The sequence below is a fragment of the Mus musculus genome, chromosome 14, assembly GCF_000001635.26.
Source record: "Mus musculus strain C57BL/6J chromosome 14, GRCm38.p6 C57BL/6J".
NCBI lineage: Eukaryota > Metazoa > Chordata > Mammalia > Rodentia > Muridae > Mus > Mus musculus.
Genome location: NC_000080.6, coordinates 12378169 through 12402474, shown reverse-complemented (window position 1 = coordinate 12402474; position 24306 = coordinate 12378169). Strand labels below are relative to the sequence as shown.

The 24306-nt window shown below is 42.9% G+C and overlaps 1 protein-coding gene across 33 annotated transcripts in view; it reads left to right on the top strand.

Moving 5' to 3' along the window:
* The window catches only part of Cadps (Ca2+-dependent secretion activator), a 450780-nt gene that overhangs the window by 420865 nt on the left and 5609 nt on the right, over nucleotides 1–24306 (top strand). Inside the window, exon 32 of one of the 33 annotated variants that reach the window (XM_006518042.4) lies at nucleotides 1–24306. This exon is cut by the window's left edge and continues 8935 nt beyond it. The exons of the other annotated variants lie outside the window; for them this stretch is intronic. The gene's annotated coding sequence lies outside the window, so the exon portion shown is untranslated. 33 annotated transcript variants of the gene reach the window in all.

Genomic DNA, 24306 nt, shown 5'->3' with positions numbered 1-24306 from the left:
ACATGCACACACAAACACATGGAATATCCAAGGTACATTCTGTGGAACAAATATCATCACATTCTGTTAGAGTAGATAAGATATACTGTTAATATTTCTCATTGATTAACCAGTAAACTATTTCTGTCTCTGCTCCATAAAGGCTAAGGCTACTTTTTCAAGGTTTCAACTACTAGGCCCTAAGCCAGAGTTTTTACTCAAAGCTTGCTGCATTTTGTTATTCTTTGGGGTTTTGGGGTGGGGCGGGTTGTTTGGTGTTACCCTAGCAGAAACTTACATAGACCAGGCTGGCCTCTAAGTTGCAGCAATTCTTCTGTCTCTGCCACAGATATGAACCACCATACCACTCTCTAATTTTGTCCTTAATGATAGGTTATAAAATATTATCTCCAAGTTCCTGGCACTCCGACTATAGTCAGTGGTCCCCAGCATATCATCAATGAGATATTGTAGAAGCTGCATGGTATTAGCCTTAGACTTAGCTGCACTCAACCAGGATCCTCTGGCATTTCAAATATAAACCAAAGTTCAAAAGATACTAAGCAAACCCAGTGATTTCCAAACTTACTTGGAAGAAGTAAAACTAATATCAGTGATAGAATACTCAACTAGCATGCATGAATCTTACATACACATTAAGAAATAATTTTTAAAAAAGAACAAATGGGGGCTAGAGAGATGTCTCAGAGGTTAAAAGCACTGACTGCTCTTCCAGAGGTCCTGAGTTCAATTCCCAGCAACTACATGGTGGCTCACAACCATCTGTAATGGGATCCAATACCGTCTTCTGCTATGAGTGAAGACAGCTACAGTGTACTCACATACACAAATAAATAGATCTTAAAAAAAAAAACCAACGTAACTGCAGTTCAGTTTAAGCACCATTAGGACACACTCACACACAATACACATACTCACATGCACATACACACATACACATATGTATGTACAAATGCACACACACGCATACATACATACTCACATACATACACACGTACACACAGCTTTTAAACCAATATTTACCATTATTGCATGTATTGGCTCTGATATGTTCCATTCCACCTTTCAAAAATATTGATGATAACAAAATTTCACTTGAACAGGTTACATTCTTCAGTTTCTAAGACATTATTTAGAATGAAGTTTCTCATACTTGATCATATTGACATTTTGAGCTATGTAATTCTTTGTTGTGGGAACTATTCTATATTTTAAAGGATGAAGTCACATTGGTGATTTCTGCTTGAGATGCTAGCAGCAATCGCCATCCCCCAAACTGTGAAAACAAATGTCTCCAGGTAGGACTACATTTCCACCGGCAGGGCAAAATAAATCACTACTGTTTGTGAGCCACTGATCTGGAAGGAAAGAGGTCATACAGGATAACCTCTTAGAGGAAGGTCAACCTTCCCTCTGCATCCCCACGATCTCACATGAGTTTACGAGGATGCTTTGGTGATGACAACAATGATGAGCTGATTTCTCATCAGAATCCTTACTCACCAAGCCCATTGTCCACCAGAAGTTATTTCAACTGTCCGTGCTGTGCTACAAGAAACACTCCACTTGAGGGACTTAGAGCCATGCTAGGGAGAGCTTGTGAGAGAGTTTGGACTCTGTGTTCCTTCTCTCGCTTGCTTCCTCTAGAATAGTCTTGTCAGTAGCCAGGAGAAGTCACTGAGGAAGTATGTTAAGTCGCCAAAATGCTTTTACCCAATGGTTTCTCTTTCCATTTTGAAGTTATATAGGGACCTTGTCTAGGAAAGGAAAGGGAAAGAAAGAAAAGAAAAGAAAAATGGCCGGGCAGTGGCACGCACCTTTAATGCCAGCACTCAGGGGGATGAGGCAGGTGGATCTCTTTGAGTTCAAGACCAGCATGGTCTACAGAATGAGTTCCAGGGTAGCCAGGGCTACACAGTAAAATCCTATCTCAAAAGAAAAAATTAAAAACAAACAAAAATGGCTATTTCTATCAGGTAGCATTCTGGACATTTTCCCATGCCTAAAACTCCAAAAAGAAGTTTCAACTCACATTCTTCATTCACACCAAATTCCCAGTTCAGACGAGAATGCTTCTTGGCCAACTGTTCTGCTAAACCCCTGCCAAGTTGACTCAGAGTCCAGTTAGTGGAATCTGCGGGTTCACCCACAGCAGGAAGATTCCCATGTCAATCTCCTTCAAGGGCGGTGTCGCTCGCCATCTTGATTTGCCTTGCCTGCCTTTGGCAGAAGTTTTACTGTGACTATGCTTGGACTAAAGCCAGTCATGCCAACAAAATTGTAGGTCTGATCCAAGACAGGGTTATTATTAATTACCAAATGTATGTGCCAACCATGAAAGAGAAAGACCCCTCTCATTAACTTCATACAGACAAAAAAAAAATTAAATAGGATCTCATATAGCTCAGACTGGCTTTGAATTCATCATGAAGCTGATGATGACCTTAAACACAGCTTCCATCTCTTGACAAGCACCCAACCAACTGAATACATCTCATCTCCAAAAACCCATTGAAAAAAAAAAAAGAACAAATAATATGTAAAATCAGCAAAGTCAAAAACCTGTGAGATGGCTCAACTGATAAAGGTAACTGTTGCCTGAGTCCAATCCTCACATCTCACATAGCAGAAGGAGAAACACACACACAGACACACACATTGTGTCAAGTTCACATGCATGAACACACCTGCACACAATAAATGGAAGATCATCAAAGTTAAACTCATGTATTGTTTTCTATTGAAATTCTCTAAATCTCCCTTTAGGGAAATCTCCCTTCTTTAGGTTGAGAAAATATATCTTTGACCTAGGAAGTCATTCTGAGATGGAGAAATTCTTGCTCTTAAAGGCATCTTCTTTTGGGAAGTCTAAATAAGCATTTTCTTATGGTATGAGTTAGTTCTTCAGAGACATTTTCTCCTATCTCACCTTGGAGTTTGGGAATGTAATGATTTGGTATGGCCAGAAGTTATAGGTCAAAGATGCAACTAAACATCTGTGTTACCTACAGCCCAGCTTCACCCCACAATACAAAGTTACCCTGTAAAGTCCACAGTGCAGAGACTGAAAAATAAAATAAAATAAAATAAAATAAAAGCCTGCTCTAAATTATGCCTCCACTCACACAAATCCTTTGTCTTAATAATGTGGGCTGTTGAAGTTTTGAGTTCATATAAATCATTACCATTGCCCCTGGCCATTTCATCACCGAAGGACTTTATCTAAAGACTCTGCCCCTGAAGAATGCTCTACTTGGCAGATAGCTCACACACTCGTCTCCAAAGTCCTTTTGACAAGCTTCATCATAAACCATCTTTCTAGAGACAAAAAATAAATGGCTAAGAATCATTAGCACCTAACCTTCTCAGCTTAAATTTAGTACTCACCCATGTGCAGTTCCCATAGAGCACTGAGGGTTACTCAGAAACTCCCTGGTTCCAGGCTCACTGCCTCTCCCATCCATTACCTCTGGAAGGAGCTAGTCCCGTTTTATCACAAACACACTGAGAGCACAAGTTTTACAGTTAGACAGCCCAAAGTTCAGTTCTGGTCCTTCCCCAGGCTCATTTCCTTTTCTGTAAAAGTATAGTTTGAATAAATGGACTTCTACTCTTTGTATTCAGAGAGCTGAACAAGACAATATGTGTTAAGCACAGATTAATGGGTATACCACACAGAAATAGCTCGGTGAGTTGTTCTTGGTGTTGTTGTTATTAGCCTAAAACCAGCCCATACTCTTATCTGATGTTAAGGAGGATAGGCAGGGATAAATTCTATGTTGGATGGGATCTGAAAAAAACATGAAAAAAATTGTCACAGGACATAACAGGAAGTAACAAAGAGCCCAGCTGTGCTGCAGGACCCCACCCTCGTGCTGAAGGGATAGTCAAGTAGAGCACTTGTCTATAGTATATGGGAAGCCTTGGGTTCCTCTCCAGCAATGACAACAATTCCATTTGCATGAAGGAGGCTGGAGCCACAGAAGGCCCAGAACCTGAGCTGGACCTGTACACCTATCTATACATGCCTAGGACAGGGGCAGAGGATAGGTGGAAGACTGTGCTAAAACAGTAAACATAGAAGCATTGTTCATTTGGGGTGTCTCTGACCCCCCCCCCTCCTGTAACTTTTCAGTTTTCTTGTTTATTTTCTGTCTTGTGAAACAGGGCATCACCATTTAGGCCAGCCTAGCCTTGCCTCCATTTCTCAATGGCAAGTGTGTGCCACCACACCCAGCCCCACACTGCATCTTAAAAGCCTTATAAACTGGGCTTTAGAGAAAGTGTGTGTGTGTGTGTGTGTGTGTGTGTGTGTGTGTAAGTGCATGTGCATGTGTGCTCACATGCATATTGAGGTCTAAGGTCAAACTGACTTTGAGAATATCCACAAGCTAATTTCACTGAGCTATGATGACTCTGACCAAGGTTGTAGATGTCTGCTTTGGTGTCACTGGCTGTTCCATTAACCTCTAGGCCTAGCTTTTCAGTTCAAAGGCATTGTTTTATCTTATGACTTATACTTCCTGTCCAGGACTGACTGGGCACTAGACTGCCTTATATAGCCTCTTGTCTTAGCAAAGTCCTCTTCCCAGCTCTCTACCGAGCATTCTGTATCCATGGATCTTAGGCCGATGTGGGGTCAGGGTGAGTCTGTCTAAGAAGAGTTAGCTTTGAGAATCAGTTCCCCAGCATTGATGACCTTGTTGCCTGGCATGCACTGGATAGTATGGGGTAGGGATGCTACTGCCCTCTAATGGGCAGATGGTAAAAGTCTTACAATGCACAGTCTCCCCATCCCACCTCCTACCTCACCCCCACCCTGGCTCCCTACCACACCCCAGAGAACATGGTTTATTTCGCAAATATTAAGAGTTCTAGAGCTAATGGGTCCAGGTTTTTATGACAAAAGATACTGAAAGGCATATTTATTTCTAATTGTTGTTCATACCAACCATACATTGTATTCTATAAGTCAATTTCTTATCTTTTTCCCCCTGTAGCAGACATTGGGAAGAGATACAGTGTACCATATTTTCATTTTGAAGCAGGAAATCCAAAGTCCAGAATTAGCTTAGCCAAAGACCCAGAAGCTGAAAGCTAGACCCCTTGCCTTAAATCAGGGGGTATTTGGTCCTAGCTCTGGAACCACCATGGTTTCCTGCCTCGATCCTGCCATCTTCAGGTGCCAGAATATGTAATCCTTCAGCACTAATTGGTTAGACAGGGACTCCCAAGTCCCCGCCTAAGCCGTGCTTCCAGAATCTTGTGTCTTCTTTCAAATATATGTTCTATTCTGTTTCCAACCCTAACTTGAAAATAGTCATTAAGCCTTTCAAGGATATAAGTATTGATCTGTTCTCACAATCATCACTTGAATTCAAAATACAGTGTTTTAGTTAATTTTGTGTGAAATAAATTTTCAGCCTTTTTTTTTGTTTGTTTGTTTGTTACTGTGAGAGTGCACACATGTGACAATCAGAGAACAGCTTGTAGATATCAGTTCTCTGTCCATCAAGTTCCAGGACCTATAACATCAGGTTTAGAAGCAAGACCTTTGCCTTCTGAGCAGCCTCACCAGCCCCCACGTGATTTTCGTTATTAAAAGGACCCTTGGAAAGTTGTTCCTGCTTTGTGCACTTTCAAATCATGTTCTGAGGTGTCTTCGTTCTGTTTTCTACCTACCTGTGCATTTGAAGCAGGGTTGGCCACCTTCTCTGGCTCAATCACTTCTGAGTCTGATTTCCTGATACTCAGCCTGGGTGTCACTCTCCAATTGTGACAAGCAGCAAACTATGCAGGCACTGGTGCTAGGAGGCCCTGGCTCTGAACACAGTCTCTCACATTCTAGACACCTCAGCAAGACCAGGATCAAAAGCGAAAATCACACTCTCAATACTCATTCAGTCTCCATCAGGATGTTGAGGGGGGTAGGTACAAATCTGCAGGCTTTTCCTAAAAGATCAAGTGCAAACAAGGGAAAGAGTCCAAGTAAGTTACAATGAATGACTGCTTTAATGACAATAACATGATGTCATGAGGTCTTTTCATGTGCATTTTCTTGATGGTATGTTGGAAATAACCATACTATTTGTTAAAGTTTTTTTTTTTTTCATTTCTTCTAACAGCCCTTAGAGGGAGGCCCCTTCATGTACTCTCTATTTTGGGTAATTTGATTTTATTGAAGATGATAGCCAAGTGTTTATTGGGTGCTAGCTCTGTACCAAGCCCTAATCTGAGACTTTACTACATTTGATTCCCCTGTGGCTCCCTTGTGCGATAGGTTTTTATAGATAGGGATTTGGACTCCTGATTGGTGAACTGACTTTACCAAACTTAGACACTTGGCAAGTGATCTATCCTAGACCAAACACCTTCCTTTCTGACCCAAAGACCCAAAGGTGGGATGAGAAAAAAAAAAGGACAAGCAAGTTGGTTCAGCAAGGTTTCCTGACAAGCCTGGCAACCTGAGATTGCTCCTGAAAGCCATGTGAAGGTGGAGGAGGAGAATCATCTCCACAGCACTGTCCTCTGCACTCCAGCACATGCACTGTAGCCTATATCCACACACTAATAATAATAACAACAACAGCAATAAGTTATATTTTAAAAGGAAAAGCTACACATCCCACTCGTGCTCACCACTTGCCAGTTCTTTCTCCTGCATTCATCCGCTAGGGTTCTTGTGGTCACTGATTTTTACATGGTGTTTCAGCAGAGCACAAAAAAAAAAAAAAAAAAAAGAAAAAAAGAAAAAGAAAAAGAAATAGCAATTCAGTGACCCTCTGGGCAGTCATGGCTTGTTAATCATGGTTTGTCCATAACACTAATAAGAGCTGTATAGCTAATCAGAGAGACTCCCCTTAAAGAATTCACTCCCACCAGGGACGGCTTCCTCACAAATATGATGGCATTGTCCCTAAGGTCAAGTCTATGAACAGAAGTAAATCCAGTCCTAAAGATAGGTGATTCCATAAAGGACCACTGTAGTGAGCTGAAGGAAGATTGAGCACTGTAAGAAATCTCACACCATATGTGCTACAAAACCCCTTCTACCCAGGCCCAGCAGAGGGGTAGATCTCAGCTTTCAATCTGTATCTCCCTCTGCATTCTGTGTGAGAGCTTTTAAAACATAAGAATAAGGTCCTGTGTGTTACTGGGGAAAGAGTGAAGGTAACACAATATCATTGCATCCTAGACAGTTGATAAGTGGTTTACCCTAGCAGCTTGAGTTCCCTACGCAAAGCGTGACACCGTGGTATTATTAAGCAACAATACCCAAGATTTTCCTACAAGGCCTTGTTGATTCTTTTAACATACCTACATAACTAAGTGTTCAATGGTGAGATGAGGTTTCACAGATTAGCAGTACTTTGCAGGACAGGAAAATGTAATCCAAAATTACAGAATACTATGGTTATACAATCCCTGCATAATACAAATGAGGTTACAACTAAATCATTACATGGCCATTATCCAATAATGCCTACAATGTCAGCAGTGTGAAAATTTGCGATCAGGTGTCACCCAAGTCCTGCCTTGATTTATTTCTAACCAAAGCTTACAGTAAACAATGTGACAAGGTGATGGAAGGTGGGGGAGGAAGAAAGGAGGAAAATGAGAGAGAACCAGAGAGTGTGGGATTTGTCTTGTAGCTTTTATGAGCTTCCCAGATAGATAGCTCTCAGCCAACGCTTGAATGTGGCAAATCCCCCTGCCAGGGGAAAGTGGTCTAAATACATTGTTTCTAAAGAGTTTGTTTATTCAAAATATGTCTGCTTTGAGCATTCAGTCTTACAAGTGAGTTGGGGGTGGGGGAAGAGACAGCTGAGGTCAACACTGCAGTTATGAGCTCTCTCCTTGCTGTGGCTTCCCAAGGCCACCAAATAACACTGACTGCAGAGAGGGGGATGTGGCACAGACAAGAGGGAACTCTTTCAAAGGCTTCCCACTTGGCTCCGCTGAATTGGAGAGATGGAGCCTGTGTACATTTGTTGGTGCACATTAGAAATAAATTTGGGCATTCATCTAAAGAACTAGCTAAGTAGAGATGTACAAAGAGACATCATTATGTAGTTAGCCTGGTCTTTGTAAGCTTGGCCAGGCAAGGAGGTGTATGAAAAGAAATATGTAAATAACACGACCTGCTTTATAAAGGAAAAGAGAGCCAAATTAATCCAAGACATCCATGGCATAGTGCTAGTTTTTGCCCTCTGCTTTTCTGTTTATAACTTGAGCCATACAACGCAATAGTCTAGCACTAACAATTACTTACATGCTTTTAAAAAAGAAAAAAGGAAAAAAAAGAAAGAAAGAAAGAAAGAAAGAAAGAAAGCAAGCGAACACAGACCATTATATCCCTCAATTTCTGATTGTGAAACAAAACAAAAAAAAAAAAAAAAAAAAACAAAAAAAAAAACAAATGAGTCTTTAGCCTTGTGTACAATATTATTATTAAATCTAACATTTTTTATAGCCAAATTGTTGACTCGGGTTCTCTCCTCTCCCCACTTCCTTTTTTCTTGGGGTAGGGGGAGGAAAAGCTGCATGGGAGTGGGCCCGGGAGGACCAAGCCAATCAAAGTTAAAATAAAGTCTCTTTCTAGCAAGACTACTGTCTATAACATGTTGTTCCTTATAGAAAGTGGGATATGGTGGCATTTGCTTGATTAACTTGCTCGACAAAAGTGACAGCTGCTGCGGGTGCATGCGGATAAGCTGCACGGCGCGGTTCCGCCTTTGTGCATCTGTCAGCAAAAAGAGAAGAATAAAGAGTGAAAAGAGACAAATTGGTCCCAAAAGACACTCCATTCAACTTAGGAGGCTTGCCCCATTCAGGCGCTTGTGGTGCGCCTCAAGTGCTGAGAGCTTATTCAATTTCATTCACTCTTTCGAATGAACCCACAAGTGTTTAATTTCTTATGCTGTCGCCTCTGGGGGGGGGGGGGTTGTAAAGAAGAAGGGGAGAGAGACTAGGGGAGGGACGCATTGACAACCAGGCAGGGTGATCCTGGCTGCATATATTAACTCATGGCTAATTTATGGTTTAACTCTCTGTGCCTGTGTCCTGGACCCATCTGAACACTTCAATGGGGAACCTGGCACAGGCTTCCTGCCTCCTGGCTGAGGAATCCAAAACCATCTGTAGATATTGAGGGCACCCTGAAAGGTTGAATGTTTATCTTACATAAGGACAATGGTCTGAGGTTTGTGCCTTAGACAGAAATAGGGATGACTGGCACCCCCAGGGTAGAGTTTGGGTAAGAGGTCTGGCAAACCTGTTTGGTTTGGGTTGGGTTTTTTTTTCCCCCTTTTCCTCCCTCCCAGAAAGGGGCGGGAGGGGGGCGGTTAGAGTCACAGGCAGTGAGAAGAAGCAAGAACAGAATATGGTTTCCTGAGATTAAAAATAAAGCAAGAGGAAAGAGCGCCATTGGAGGCAGAGCCCAGCTGTGTGCGCTGGTGAAAGCACATGTTAACTTCTAAAAAGCACTTTGCACTTCCCTGAGCTACAGTGGCAGAACTTGTTTCCTGGATTCTTTATGCAGGCAGCACCTTAGACACCCAAAGGTCTCCTCCTGGGGCTTTATGCCAAGGAGGACGTCGGCTGACTCTTCCAAGTAAATATTCTTCTAGCCAGGCTTCTTTTCTAAATCCCAGCTCTCCCTTGGGCTCGGGGACCACCCTCTCAGCCAGCTGCAGTTCTGGTCATCCTTTGTCAATTGCTGTTTGGAAGCCACTGGGCTATCTCTGAGATGAGAAATTACTTCCCCAAAGAGTTTGTGTTCACCAAGTTGACATTGATCTTGTTTTAAAACTGTGTCGGACTTTGGGGAAGTGTTCTGGATCCAGTTAGAGTTGCTGGGTGCTGATGCCTTTGAACTCAGGGGTTTGGGGAGGTACTTTGGATGGTGTATCCGTGTGCTTTCATCATTTCGCTTAGAAACTAACTGTGTGGTTTGACCTGAACGACTATACTTAGCCGAGACCTGACCTCTTCCCATGTAATCGTATGGAAATTATGTCAATATGCAAGCTGTTTCCTCACAGTGATGATTAAAACCACCTTAGCCCAGACACACGACTCTTTAAAGTTAATGTGAATTTTCCTAAGAACTTTGGCTTTAGCTGACAAAATCTAGTGACTCATGACTATAGAAAGTTTAATGTGCAAATAATGAAATTAGCCCTAATGTGATTAACCATCCTTGTTTAAAAAGGACAAAAGTTGGCACCCGGCTTTATCTTTCTGTTCTGTACATGAGTTACAGTCCTTATTTTAGAGTATGATTTCTATAATCATTGCTATATGGTATGCAAATTTTCATTTCAGTTGCTGACGTCAATCTGCCTGCAAATTAATGCAGTTAACTCTAAATGCAGTTCGTCTCCATACCTAAGAAGCAATCAGAGGTGTGGGCAGACGTTGGTCGTGAATAATCTGAATTTGGTTTCTGCGCTGAGTCCTAAATCCTTGTGTATGCATAGCAGAGTAGTGTTCAGATAAATTATTCCTACTTCTCACATGGATAAAAGGCAGCAGGATGTGCCACCAAAACTAGAATTTCATTCTCGACATAATTGAGCTTCAAATGATTGAGACTGAATTCGGATTGTAACTATACATTCTCTCAAAACAGTGGGTTCCTTTGAGAGGAAAGAAGCTAAAAGCATGGGGGTCCATTTTCTCAATACATAGTGAGGCCTGTGACTAAATCCCTAACATATCCAGAGAAAAATAGGCCTCAGAAAAAAGGTATTGTTCACAGTGGTCAGTTTGTTAATGCCCAAAGTGCACACCTGCCCTGGAAGACCCAGGTGGCAGATAAGGCCTGGGTAGATGCTGATTGATGTTAATCATGTTGGGCTCATTGTTTATGTGTGGTGAAGTGGGAAGTGGTCTGAACTGAGACCACTCTCCAGGTACATTAGAGAACAGCCCGTTTTCTCATAGATAACACCGCTCCATGGTCTGGTCTGTTTGCCAAAAGTGAGGTGTCAGCCTCTGACATTTGCTACAAAAACTTGTCTGAGCAGCACACGCCCCACTGGAGTGTGTCCTGATTTCTCTGTGACAGGTCTTGTTGATCTGCTTGGGGGATGGGTTAGAACAGCTGGGCTGGAGCCAATGTTCTGTCTTGCATTCAGGGTTGTTCCACCATTCAGAATCTTGCTCAATTCCTAAGGCGCTCGGCTGTCTTAGAAGTCATGTGCTCACAGGCAAGTGCAGAGTGGACTGCGGTAGCTCAACCGGATTCTTTTATTTGGGTTGTAGAACTTGGTCACCAATCAGAAGAGACAGTGGAAAGGTTGGGTAGCTGGAGTTCAAAAGCTGGGATGACTGTGAAGGAGTCTGCCTTACTCTCTATATAGCCTATGTTAAACAATACCACAAAAGTATAGAAAAAAATATATCAACTTAGGGAACCCATGGGCTCTGGGTTCTCTAAGAGTCAGACACAGGACAAATGTAATAAAACTTAAAAGCTAATTTATTACATATCACTTATTGTATTTCCTTTCTTCACAGAGAATGATTACATGTAATTATCACATACTGTATAAATACAAAGAGCAGATTTCAAACTTGCCTACTTCTTGAAGCTGTTAGAATTCAACCAGTTTAATGTACATACGCTGCTTTGGAGAGGCTCCGTCACATAAGTAATCACTAAATGTTTGCTTCCACTTTGTTAGTTTTACTCTCAATGTAGTTAGGATGTCAGGATGTGCCTTCTCTCCAGGGTGGCTTCATGGCCACACAAATACCCTGAGATATGGTAACTAGTAAGTACTTCATGAAAAGTGGCCCCTTAGGAGAAACCCATTTGGGAAAACACAAAGCTGAACGGCTTTCTTTTCTGTAGGACTTCTCAGACCATTTGGTATGCTGCCTCGGTGAGTCTATATCCCTAGCAGCAGTCAGATGGAAGGTCTGATGTGTGCTGCACCCGCAACACATACTTCCAACCTGGGAAACAGGAAACAGGAAGTGCGTGCTGATGTTACTTTGGTTTTATTTTATCAAGCTGACAGTTAAATCTCTCTGGTAGTCATTTTGTTCTGTCTTGCATTTATTTATACCCAAGAATAGGATAAAAAATGGTAGCATTTCCCCGGGAATCAGCTCCCATAAGCCTCTTGCCAGACCTGGGACACTATAGCCAGAGACCTAAAGGGAATCCCAAGGGTCCCAGCAGCTGTGTGGCTCTCGCCTTCGATGCACACATATTTTTTTCTCTTTATGGGGTATTATTCTGTGTCTTCACAGAATGTGTCACACAGTCTCAGATCTATGGACCCCAAACCGCCTTAGATTCAAAAGGCAGACATTTACCACAATTGGAAACAAGTTCTCATCTGAGGCACAGGAATAGCTTCTGTTTGGAATGCTTGGTCCAAGTATATGACATCGTTGAAATAAAAAAGACACAGTCTTTGGATTATTAGTTCAGCTGGGCTGGGAGCCCTCCGATAAGAGGTCACTGGTGTGAGTTACTATGGTAATTGAGTAGTATCAGCAATAGTTTTACTCTCGTGAGCATTAAAGCACATAATAATAGGCAAACAACAGTGGTTAAAGCAAGCAGGTAGGATTACTGTGTTCTTTTGTCAGAACTATATGATGTCTTGTAGTCAGTTTTAAAGACTTCTCAAGCCCCAAATCCACCCTACTGTCACCTGCTGAGTGATTTTGTATGCTTAATCTCCTGCCCTCAACTCCAGGCTCTTTACTAATTTGAGGCAAATGGGTATTTCTGACATTAAATATGGCAACAAGGAAGCTCTGACCTAGAAAAAGCACATTCTGAACACTGAAATATTCTTTTAACAATTTCGTTAAGGCTCCTTTTGAATGATTGGGGAGAGGGTTCGTGGATGTTTCAGCCAGCTAAGGAAAGGAGTAGGGTTTGGGGTTTGTTGTTTGTTTTGGTTTGGTTTTGGGTTTTTTTTTTTTGTTTTGTTTTTCAGAAGAAGAAAAGAGAAAAGAAAGAAAGAAACTTGCAGCGCATCCCCACTCCCAACTTCCCCCATGAAACTTGTCACTTCGCATCGCCATCCGCTACCCAACAATAATCACTGCGTGCCTATTGCTAATTGCAAGCACAGCTGAGGCCCAGCGGGAAGCCTTTGCACAGTCTCAGGCCTTTATACGAGGCTCAATCTGTTGTATGGCACTTGTTCACACACAAAAAAACTACCAGCAAAGGCAGAAAGAGGCAGAGTCACAGGTTTCTTGTAATCCTTCTGCCTCCCTGCTGACAGCCCAGCCCTAGAAGCATTCCTGGTTTTGTCCTCTTCTTTACAAAATCTGAAGTGACCTTAAGCTACAAGCACGTCAGCTTTTGAATGTTGAGTTGCCGGCTTCTTCAGGTGCATTAGGGAGCAGGGGGGCTACATCTGGCTTCTGCGTGTCTGTTTGCAGCACCCCTGGGGCGAGCTGTGGCTTCCTGTAACATGTAAAATATGAGTGTGAACTCAGGGTTCATGGCAAGGAACAGGAGGTCACGTCTCCATTCAGTTCTAAGTAAAGAGACTGAGATTTGCAGATGTTTTCTCTATGTGTAATGACACCACCCCCTCCCCAAGCCACCGAGCAACTGAGCGCCGTTCTTTGATAAAATGTGCCACAATCAGTGTGCTAGTTGCAGATTTATTCATATCAATTTTTGCAATTTATATATTCAGAGACAAGATTGCTATTTCGGCAACTTTATGTTGGATGTCATAACGTTTGCATCTAGAAAGAGAGGGAAGAAAGAGGTATGGGACTGGGAGGGTGAGCAGAGAAAGAAAAGAAATTAAGTCTGTTCCCGGGCCACCAGCTGGAGTGTTGTCAAGGAGACAGAGTGTCACACTGTGGAGGGTCTGTGTCCCCTTTTGCCCAGCAGTCACTTCCTGCCTAGGCTAGGCTCTGGGAGCTTGAGGTCCAGAAGGCCAGTTGATGGCCATGGTGAATGAGTGTGGGTTTGGAATTTTGAGAACAATCTCTGTGGTAAACGAGGCCAAACCCATCTTCCTAGGGAGCATGAACTGGGAGGCCCAAGAAAATCCCTGGTGTGGCCAACATTTAGACTGGCAAGGCCTTTCTGCTCTGCCTTACCACACTCTAAGACTCAATGAATGAGAAATAAGTCTCCTGTAAAATTCCTGCTGGCAGAAATGTGCATCTCCACCTCAGAACCTTCCTGAAGGAAGACATTGGTAGAGGGGAGGTACCTCTCCTGTGCCTGGGGAGTAAATTCTCCTCAGAGGGTAGTGCTAACTGCCAAGCTGGGTGCAAAGACCAATTGGAGGCATTTAAGAAATCCATGATGTTTATTAGTATAAATGTTCCATGCAGGGTTAGTTCTCAGTAAAGGGCAAAAGCTTTGCCTGCCTCTCATTATTAGCCTAATTCTACTTAATTGTTTCCTAAAATAAGGGCTTCCTGAGCACACATTCCAAGCCTTAATAAGTCTGTTGTGGTGAGTGATGCTTGGTGGGGAGGCACTGCCCTTTTGGGTAACCAGGGTCTCAGTGCTGACCGTGAGCCGCTTGATCAAACCTGTGCTGGGTAGTGTAGGACTTGGCAGGCAGAAGTACAAGGATGCTGAGATTTTCCGAAAATCTATGAGATGACATGGCACACACTGCAAACGAAGAGAGGAAAAAAAATTCAAAGGGTCCTTTTCCGTTGCTTGGTTGCCAATCCTCAATAAGGATAGCCTTAGATAAAGAGTCTCAGCCTGGACTTCAGTTACTGCTGTTTCACAGACTTAGAAATGTTGGCCCTGTGGCACGTTTTAAATAGACCAAATAAATGACTGAACAAATGCTATCAGATTTGTTCTTAGTGATTCACCATCTCAAAATTCAACCTTGAGAAACTGTCTCCATCCTGAGAGTAAATGCCCTGTATTTCTCTTAGATGCATTATTTTCCTTTTGGCAAAGCACAAGAAGGTGTTCCAGCTCCAAACATGTACATGAGTGTCTAGAAGGCGACTCAGTGAATAAGAGCACTTGCTGTACCCAAGTGAAAAGGCAGGCATGGCAGCCCACAACTGTAGTACCAGCGCTTGGGAGAGAGGGAAAGGAAGATTTCCTGGAGCTTGCTGGCTGCCAGCCTAGCTGAAAACGGAAGCTGCAGGTCCCGAGTCTCAGGGACTGAGGCAGACACTGACAGAGGAGGACACCTGATCTCTTCTCTCCTCACAGGCATGTGCACCTGTACACACATATCATACACACGCACACAATTATTCAAAAACGGTTATGTACATTGATATGTATTGAGTTTTCTTAACCAAGTCTCTGTGTGTGTGTTTTAATAGTAAAGTGCATTACACAGAGTACACTATAATAAGTGTTTTGAGCTCCATCATGTATAGTTCCACAGCATGATGTGGATTTGGAACTTTGCCTTGATTCCTAGGACCCATTTCATCTTTTACAGCTAGAACTCTACACATACTAATGAGCCTCCAGTCACTGCCTTTTCTCGGACCCTGCCAACCACCACACTACTCTTGGTTTTTAGACCCCCTCATCTAAGTGAATCATACAGTGGCTTTTGTGACTAGTGACTGATTTGTTTCACTTTGCATAATGTCCTAAGGGAGCATCCATCTGTGACATCTGACAGGGTCTCCCTCTCCTTCAAGGCTGCAGGAATCAAGCACACTTGGTATCCCCACCCCACCCCCTGACCCACAGTAGGCTGCATCGACCTCTAGGCTATTGTGAATGAAGCTCGCTCTATCACAGGTGCTCAAACATCTCTTTGAGACCTAGCTGTCAGATTTTTACATCACTACCCAGAAGTGTATTTGCTGAGCTGTCTATCGATCTGTAATAGCGCTTACCCAGCTTGGGGGGAAGAGTGGAAGAGTGGTATTTGCATTCTATCTGAAGAAGCATTTGCAACTGAAAATTTCATTTCGAGCCTCTGCTTTCCCATCATAGGTGTTTTTGTCTTTAAGGAGATATCTAAAAGTTGATGTTTGACATCATTTTCTGATTCAAAGGTGACAAATAATGGCCAGCAATATCACATTTATTAGGAAACAAAACCTAATTTCAGAGCAGTCACATATTCTTACAGATGACCACCCATACTACCTTACTGAGATATAGCAGACAGGGAAGACAAGAAAGAGGTTTTGTGACATGTTGTGTTTTATTACATTCTGGTTGATTTGGCAACGACAAAATCATTAATGGTCTAGTGTTGACTCACTTATATAGTTTACTGAATCTGACAACAGGTTAACCAAACCATGACCACACACACACACACACACACACACACACACATACACACACACACTTGTATTCTCTCCCTCTCCCTCTCCCTCTCCCTCTCCCTCTCCCTCTCCCTCTCCCTCTCCCTCTCCCTCTCCCTCTCCCTCTCCCTCTCCCTCTCCCTCTCCCTCTCCCTCTCCCTCTCCCTCTCCCTCTCCATGAGACAAACATTTGCCCACATAAGTTGAGCTTTGAACTCTCTTGCTTAGTTGCTTCCAGGAAGAATTCCTGTAGACTCTGAGCTCTCTTTGTGCTCTCTCTACACAGCTAACACTGATGGGTCTGAGGAGTTTGAAGCAGGCAGTGAAGTTAAGACTGCTAATTTAAACTCACTCCTCCTTTTGATCAGTCCGTTGTAATACTGATGCTAACAAACTACCTAAGGTAGGCTATTTCTTTATGCAGTGAGTATAAACAGTTGAAATTTATTCTTGAATAAATTGTAACATCCCTGGCTGACCTGGAACTCACTTGTTCCCAAACTCACCGAGATCCTCCTGCCTCTGCCTCCCAAGTGCTGAAATCCAAGGTGTGTGTCACCATGCTTGGCACCATGTAGGTCCCTTTAAAGGGAGTCAAAATAATATTACTCCCAAATACTAGACTCCATGTGTAAGATTCTATAGAAAATACAGTAGCAATATACATTTTTAGAGAATTATTTATTTTGCATCACCCCTTCCTCATGGGGAGATACTGATAGCAAACCAGGAACCAGATCCTCTCTGCTCCTCTGCCTGAAGCTGTAATGTCAGCCTTCTCAGAGAGCCCCACAGCAATGCCTGGTGAACACACGGCTACCTTGAAGAGTCGTGATAAACTTTGTAAAGATGCACCAAGGTAGGTTTTTATGCATCCAAACAATTTCACAAGTGAGGAGGAGGAAACCACAACCCACCTTCGGTTACAGAGGACACTGAGCATCTGAGGTCATGCCGCTGGTCTGTAACCTCTAACTTGGGTGTCCAATTATAGCTTTATGCTTTTAGCCAAGCGTCCCAAAGCCATGGCTGGGAAATACCCATTCTAAGAGCAGTTGTTTGGGAGGATTGGATCTTGAATTACAGCAACACTCAAGTGTGGCAAAAGACTGCATCTTTCAACAGTGTCCCCACTCCCGAAAGTATTTGGATGATATGCCCTTTTAGAACGTGTTGATTTAGCTTTTGGGGAGCTTTGACAAATCCAAAAACTTGCTATGAACTACATGTAGTCTTTTAGTGTTCTCCCCACTTGGCAGAGATGGCTTGCACAAGCTGGATTTCTTCCTCCTACCCTCTGAATCTTTGACTAAGATCCTGAATAACACCCAAATCCTAGGACTGTTAGACCCAAGCAGCCCACTGTACTGTGGCTTAACAAAGCCATGGGGACTTGGGTAGAATTTAAAGAAAGCCAGGATGATGTGTTTCACAGGTTCTTAAATTACCCAAATTGTAAGGAATAAATATGCATTGAAAACTTCATTGTAAAATATTTTATTACAGTATTTCAATACAGTAATTTAAAAAGGTTGTGGGGGCTTTGTTTTGTTCTAACTAATAATAACTCACTTTTGTCTCAAAAAAAACAAAGCAAAGAGCTTAGTCACATAGGCGTGGTCAGGTATCATCTTCCTCTTTGACTCCTTGCCAACAGAAAATGCCATTTCTTCAGTAGACGAGATGCTAGGCTGGTTTCTCTTATGCATGGCTGTGCGTGGCTGGAGAAAGGTACTTTCCAGATAAAAGTTCAAAATCCTCCAGATTTTCACTGTGCCTCTCCTGTCCAAAGACACGGGTTGGTTACCAACTGATCTGTTTACTCAGGCATTCTCAGAAGAAGGGACCCACTTGGGGTGACTTGGTTTCCTATGTGTCAAGCAGGGTAAGACAGCGCAGCTCACATAAGACTGAGCAAAGCCTAGTCTATCTGGGACTGTTGAAAGCTGCCTCCCCAAGCACTCTGTAGGTTGTATTCTTTCTCTGTTTCCAGGATGAGGAAACTGAAGCTCGGGGAGATTAATGGGAATTTTTCTCAGGGCAGATCTGAAGGGTTGGGACCAAGTGCGTTCTGTCAGCAGCCAGGTTGCACTAGGCACCTAGGCCACTTTATTTCACCGAGTCTCACTTCTTGTCACCTTGAGGGTGAAGTGAGTGGCAGTAACTTAACTACCATGCTGTTGACAGTTCAGCTCTGATCTGCCCAAGCCTTCGGTGGTTTGCTTGTCTGCATAAATGTCTCAAGTGTGCCTATTCCAAAGGATGTACATGCTTAAAGAAATGAATTTACACCAGAGAGCTATTCTTATTATTACTAAGACAGAATATACTGGATATATTTGACAATATCACAAGTATTTATTCAAAGGAAATGTGGGAAGATGTGCTTATTAATCCTGGGCCAAATACTATCATTTTTCTGGCTTCCTTTTTACGATACTGAACTAAACATTATCCTCAATTATAGCACAGAGTGGCATGTGTGTGTCTGTATGAATACATATGTGCATGTGTTTTAATAAAAGCCATGTACTACAGTTAACAGAGGATACATCAGTAAAATTTCCTTCAGAGGAAAAAAGCAAGCTGGACCTAGTAGTGTAAACCTATTATCTCAGCTCTTTGGGAAGCTGACTATGGAGGACCCTAAGATCAAGGCCTGCGTAGGCCACAGAGAGAGCAGGAAAAGCAACAGCAGGGCTAGGCTTTGTACCGAGCTGGTCTTACCCAGGCTTTGTACCGAGCTGGTCTTAGCAGGCTTGGGACTTTTGTGCTGAAAGTGAATCTCCTCAGTGCATTCTGGCAATGCCTTAGCGCTCATGAGGAAAAATAAAGTCCATCTGATATGCAAGAGTTCTATTTCGTTCTCTCTTTCCACTGAAAACTCTATAGTTTGTGACATAGCATTTCCAGGGCTGAACGTTTGTTTAGTGTTATAATTTTGCCAGCTATAAAACTCCTAGCAAAATTCAAGACTGTGTTTTTCTAGTTATATTTCATTTGAAAACAAACTTCCCTGGATGAAGAGCTTCTCCCTGAATAAAGGAAGTTATGCTCATTCAGGCTAAGAAATGGCATTCCTCACACCACCCAGGGTTTTCTATTTATTTCTCCTGTGCCAACAGTTGTTCTTCCGACCAATGCTCTAAAGCCATTGAGTAACTTGCCATGGCAGTATCCCCAGGTCCCCATTATCTGTGCAGCCACTTTCTAAGCTCAAGAAATGGACATTCTTTTTACTCTCAGCCAAGACTGGGCTTCAGTAGAAACAGGCTCAACAGCATTGCCCTAGCCATGCACTTCTGAGAGAGCTTCAGGACTCCACAGCTTGCTGTAAGACACCTGGAACCTAGAACTGACACTGACTCCATGTAGCCAATCCTTTCCTTCTTAACAGAATTAAATTGAATAAAAACAACTCATTCTGATTTGGTGGGGGAAAAAAAAACACCTTCAAATTACCTCAACGTTTACTAGTTGTGCATCCTTTTTTCATATATATGGGGCTGCTATTAGTTGTTTAATTCAACGATTAAATTGTATCATGCTTGTATATTCTGTCTAGGATCCACACAGAGTGGGGGAATCCATGCTCCATAAACATTGATTGTTTTTGCTAACTCTGTGCATGCTCATGGGAATATCTGTGTGCATGCCTGAGGTTATATACTCATTATTCTGCACAAAATTGTGCTTTGATGGCAACAGGTACTAAAGACAAGTATCTGTAAGACATAGACTCATCTGGTTTGTTAAGGTGTTTGCATAAGTTAAAGAGATAAATGATCTTTGTGTTATGTGAGTGTGTAAATGCTCTTTCAGCCTAGGTACCTGGTTTCTGCCACCATTCATCTGTGACATGTGGCTCATTCCAGAAACAAGTGTACCACAAACAGCAAAGTCTCTATAGGACAGCAAATGAATTCCAGAATTGAGATGAGAATTAAGACTTATAGCCAGGCATGCCAGTGCTTACTATGTATCCCAGTATCCTAGCATCAGGAGGCAGAGGCAGGAGGATGGCTGCAAGAAAGAGCATCCTGGTCTAGCAAGTACAGGGCAATCAGAAGTACAAGAAGAGACTCTGTCTTTAAAAAAATTAAAAATTGGAGCTGGAGAGATGGCTCAGTAATTAAGAGCACTGACTGCTCTTCCAGAGGACCTGTGTTCAATTCCCAGCAATCACATGACAGCTCACAACTGTCTGTAATCACAAAATCTGGTACCCTCACAGGCACACATGCAGGCCAAACACCAATGCACATAAAATAAAAATAAATCCGTTTTTTAAAAAATTAAAAATAGCAAAATCTGTGTGGCAGCTACAGTGGCAGCACCTCAGCAGACACCACTCCACCATCAGTCTGTATTACTCAATGGGATTAGCCAGCTCTGAGAGAAAGCCTGGTTCCATGAGCTCAGCAGACACCACTCCACCATCAGTCTGTATTACTCAATGGGATTAGCCAGCTCTGAGGAAAGCCTGGTTCCATGAGCTCAGCAGACACCACTCTACCATCAGTCTGTATTACTCAATGGGATTAGCCAGCTCTAAGGAAAGCCTGGTTCCATGAGCTTTACCTTCTCAGGCATCAATTATTCATCTTACCTGTCAACTCTTCAGTTTTTTAGGGTATGAATTTCCTCTTCAGTTTTTTAGGGTATGAATTTCCCATCCATCCATCCAACCACAGGAGAGACCTAGAGAGAGATGTTGGAGTCTCTTGTCCTTGTAGAGTATAGACCTAGAGAGAGATGGTGGAGTCTCTTGTCCTTGTGGAGTGGAGTGAGGGGAACTAACAATACACTTTAATATTTGAGACATTCAAAAACTCAAAATTAAAGTAACAAAATCCTTGATGAATATCATGTTTTTCAATGATGTTAGTATGTGATTCTGGTCTCTCAGGACCCTGATCCTGGCCATAACAGCCCATGTTGTAGTGGGTACAGGCTACATGGTAGAATTGCCCTACAGAAGTCAGTATGCTTCAGGGCAGCATATGTGGCTTGAGAGATCTGAGTACCAGTGACCTACACTTCTGCTAGAAGTGAAGCAAGACAATAACTTTGTTCTACACATTAATAAAGTCTCTGTAAGCGAATGCCATTTTATTGAGCACTTACTATGTGGCACTTGCTCTGGTGGGCACTGTGCATAAATTATCTCCTAATGCTCACGGCAACCTTATGAAGTTGGTACTGGCATTAACCCAAAGAGAAAACTGAAGGTCACAGAGTTAAGCAGTTAATTTGAGGCTATCCAGCTAACAAGTGGCCAAAACAAGCTGATACTGAGTCTATGCCTACAAGGTCTGAAAAATCATTCATTCTGGGAGGCCTTTTAAGTCAAGACTTCAACATGAATCAATGTTGGTTTAAAATGTGCTTTGGGAACAAAAGGTAGTTTCCTAAGTTTAAGTAGAATCACATTGCTTAGAGCTCCCCATATGTTGCTTCAAGGCTTATGCACACAATTCCAGGACCTACGGATCGTTTCTTCCACTGCACGGCTTTCCCAAATAACTAACCCTCTGCCCCTGTGTTTTGTTATCTTTTAGGTTGAGAGACAGAGATTGAACAGTTGGGGGTGAGGTATAGTAATGATCGGTGGTGGCAGGGGCTGAGGTGAAGGCAGTGGTGGTACCAGCTTTGCTATCTACTAAGTATATGCATGAGTGTGTCACAAGCATTCTTTTAGTTACTCATCAGAAGAATCCTATAAAAGACAAATGAATCCCCACTTTCATCAGTAAACTGAGTCTCTAAGGATGAAAGTGTCCTTACTCAAGGTCTCGAGTTCAGATGTGTCTTAGGACCAGTACTCTTCAATACTACATGCTAGAAAGCCATGAAGCCACATCATCGAAAAAACCTGCAGCCCAGGATTTGGGAGGCTGAGGTGGGAAGATCACTTGAGCATGAGATTTAAGGTCAAACAGGCCACTTTGAGAAGTGATGACACAAATCATGGCTGCGAAGCTGGGTGGGGCAGGCATGTGGTTCAGGTTACTCAGACTACAAGATTGCAAATTGGGAGTCTGCTGGCGCGAAGGAGTGAGTTCCAGATCAGCCTGGTCCATTTGGTGAGAGCTTGGCTCATATATAGATTGGTAGTGGGTAGGAAAGAAGAGGAGGAAGAGGAGGCAGGCAATATCCTAATGGTCTTCTAGCCCCTTACCAAATAGAGCCTTGGACTCAGCTGCAGGTAGCCCACGGGTCAGAGCTGAAATGAATATCTTTTTGTGTTCCAGCCTTCCCCCAAATGACTACATGGCAGATGTATTTTAAAAGAGTCCAGTCTACAGGCAATTTTCCTTCTCTGGCATGTGTTTAGGATTAAAGTAGCCTTGTTTGGGACGTTCCAAATCAGTAGCCCTAAATTAAGGGACAGCAGATCATGACTATATTCAAAATAGTGAGTGTTGTCAATTCCTAATTCTCCTTCCTTGGACCTAAAGCATGTTACCACTAGTGCTCAGGTGTTAAAATAGTTCCAGAAGAGTTCTATATGTATGAAAGACAAAACAAAAATAGGGAAAACTCCAGCTGTTTTATAAATTTTCTCTTTCAAAGAATCATTACAAATCTGCTGCTGCATTGGGATTGATATAAAACACAGCTCTGGTGAGATCCCTCCTCTGGGACCTGCTTTCCTAATTCATGTGCTATCTATCACCAGCTAGAGACTTGGAGAGGGATGCAGCCACTCACCTCTCATGACCCACAGATAGGGGAGACTGCATCTATTTCAGCACAGTTGCCATGCTGGAGATTCCCACTGCCTGTATGATACCGAAAAGTCACTACCCATCTCTGGGCCTTTGTTTCCTCCTTTCCAATGTCTAGGAAGAGTCCCCTCACCCCCTAACATTTTAATGTTCTAAAAGGCAATACCTACTTCTTTCTCCCTGATATCTAAATGCCTTTTGACGCCCATGCTGGAGAACCAAGTTAGCACTGGCTGGGCCTCATCTAAAAGTGCCTCTGATTCCATCTACTGAGCATAAGGTTTGGAAAGAACTCATTTTCTCCCTTTTGCCTCTTTGAATGTGTAGCCAATGGGGCATCATACATTTTTTTACACTTCTCCTGCTAGATGTGAGATTCAGGAGAAGATTGGATGTTGCAGGGTGTTCTTGCTTCTGGGATGGGAATGTGCTTCGAAGCATTGATCGCTTCTGTATGCGCACCCTCCCTCGCCTTCCTCAAGGTGCAGGACTGTTGACCTTTTTGTCTGTATTTTTAATTCTTATTTATTTATTTTGCTATTTTAAAGCCATTTATGAGAGTGAGAACTTCCTATGTAAAATGGAAGGGGGTGCTATATTTTTCCCTGAAAGGTGGCACGTCTCTCAGTGAAGAGAAAAAGGCAGGATGCACCAGGCTTGCTGGCAGTGATAGAAGCCAGCGCCGGTTTGCCTGTTGTCACAGCCAAAGAAAAATGCCACCTCTGCCTAGAAGCCAGAGTGCCACACTTCCCTTTTGTGTCCCAGACATGTATCCATCACAGGGCTCTCAGCACGTGTATTTGGACATGTAGTCACTTGAGCTGTTTGAAGGTCACCCTCCAACCCCTGGAAGGACAGATAAGGACAAATTATTCCTGGAGTAAAGCGGATTACATGTCAGATACAGAGAGTGAGTTTAAGTTGGAGGCCTAGGCGAACCCAGGAGAGCCCCTAGCTGCTGAAGCAGTTTAAAGCCACATGCTCACCTGTGATCCAATTCTTGTCCCAGAGCTGCTTAACAAACCCAGATGCAGTCGCAGCAAATGAAGAGTCCCAAGGCAGGAGGTGCCAAAAACACCCTCCACACACAACCACCACTACCCCTCCCTAAAAACAAAGTTTCAGAAAAAAAAACGTTCTCACCCCTAGAGGGAAAACCTGTCCATGCCTGAAGCAGCTTGACCCTACCAATCAAATACCCTCTAGAGACTGAACTGCCCATCTCAGCAAGAAATCCCCACCCCCAGCCGCCTGCTCCCCGCGGAGGGACAGAAGGTTCTTACAACTGACAGTTTCTCCTCCATGATCTTTAAAA